Consider the following 1,983-nt stretch of genomic DNA (forward strand, 5'->3'; position numbering starts at 1 on the left):
ATTTATGTCGATGTTTATTTTTATTTGTGACTAATGTATGTTATCGGTGTGAGCATATCGGAGTTCGTTTAGCCTTGTACTGTATTATGACTATGGATGTCATTAATCAGCTCATTTATTTATTCATTTATTTTAGAAGAATTCTGTTGTAGTGGCGCGAAATTATGGCCGCCATTAAGGAAGTACAATCTACGCATGCTCAAGGGACTTGCCTTCCCGGAAGCCCCTCGAGTGTGCATGCGTAGTAAAACCAGTACTTAAAGCGCTTCGCGCGCTTTTTATAGCGCGATGCTTTCGACATGACCACTATTTGCTCCTTTAGCATGCCTCAACGAAGCTCTTAATATCCAGATGCCGATAACAAGCTAACCAGCGGCTGCTAAGCTGAATGACACTTGACTTGTGCCGCTGGAATATTATTTTCCATGTGCATTGTATTACATTGTTGGGTATTTCCATTCTCTGTATTAACAGATTGTTTCATTTTCATTGTATATCTACAGCCGCATCATGTTTCAGGCGCCCACTACAATCCTTTCCTTGCTCGTGCTACGTACTCGGTGGTGGTGGTGGTGGTGGGGGGAGCCATTGTAGTGGCGCGAAATTATGGCCGCCATTAAGGAAGTACAATCTACACATGTGCAAGGGACTTGCCTTCCCGGAAGCCCCTCGAGTACGCATGCGTAGTAAACCAGTACTTAAAGCGCTTCGCGCGCTTTCCAAGCCTCTTTAGCGCGATGCTTTCGAAGTGATAACTACTTGCTCCTTTAGCATGCCTCAACGAAGCTCTTAATATCCAGATGCCGACTGCAAGCCAACCAGCGGCTGCTAAGCTGAATGACACAAGATTTGTAAAACCAAGCATCACCAAAATAAAACTTATTTTTATTATGTTGTTAATTGTTCTACTGTTTCTTAATATATATTTTTGTTGAAAGGTGATAGAGAGAGGCTAAAGTCTCTATTGCTACTATCAACCTTTTACACTGTATTGTTTGTTAACGTTTTCCTATCTAGTTTGGTTTTATGTATCATATTGCAATCGCTCTTTGCTGTTAGTACGGGTGAGCGTTGTACTTATATGGTCTGTATCACAATTAGTATTCCACATTTTACAACTTTGACGTCTGTAATTAAATTTATACACATCGATTATAAGTAGCTTGTAAGTGGCTTTAGAGTTCTCTGGTTTGTTATTGATAAGAAGTTTATTTATTTAGAGTTTCGTGGTCGTAAATGCGGGAACGAAATCTGCTTAGTGGGTGCATTCCCAGGTCCAATTTATATATGTACATGAACCAAATCAGATAGATCCAATAATGGAAAAATAATGTTTCAAATCAGTCCAAAAATGTTTTTACACTCGTTAGTTTTGGCGATGAAGTTATTCAGGAGAATGTTTTAAGCGTTTCCATTGCCCCACCAATAGGATTGCACTTCCTGTTCCCGAGCCTATAGTTGTGGTGTATTTTTAGTGTGTATGTTTCAATGAACTTTTTTTCATTTGCTGGATCTGGAAGAAGGAGTTATAATGCCCATATCCTTTGCAATCCCTCGAATATTGGTGAGAGTGATGCCATTCGTGTTTCTCTTGAACCTTTGTAAATCAGCATCCGCGGGAAAGATAGAAGTAGGGAGAGAGAATTCCAGAGAGCCTATGTTTTGGGAAAGAAGGACTGGGTATAGTGATTAGTGCAGGGCCTCGGGATTAGATATATATATTACGGATAATGAGAGGAGGAGAGGCGAATGGGTTCAGGTATCCCTGTGTGGATGCGGCATGAGCCCAGCCAGCTTCGGAAAGCAGAGACCATTACAGACAGTAGTGGTAGATAAAACACTATGTGCGCGCGTGCGTGTGTGCGTGAGAGAGAGAGAGAGAGAGAGAGAGAGAGAGAGAGAGATAGACAGACAGACAGACAGACAGACAGAGACAGACAGGAGAGACAGAAAAAGAGAGTGCTTGCGGGCAGAGGCTAGAGT

The sequence above is a fragment of the Octopus bimaculoides genome, chromosome 2 (genome assembly GCF_001194135.2).
Source record: "Octopus bimaculoides isolate UCB-OBI-ISO-001 chromosome 2, ASM119413v2, whole genome shotgun sequence".
Classification (NCBI taxonomy): domain Eukaryota; kingdom Metazoa; phylum Mollusca; class Cephalopoda; order Octopoda; family Octopodidae; genus Octopus; species Octopus bimaculoides.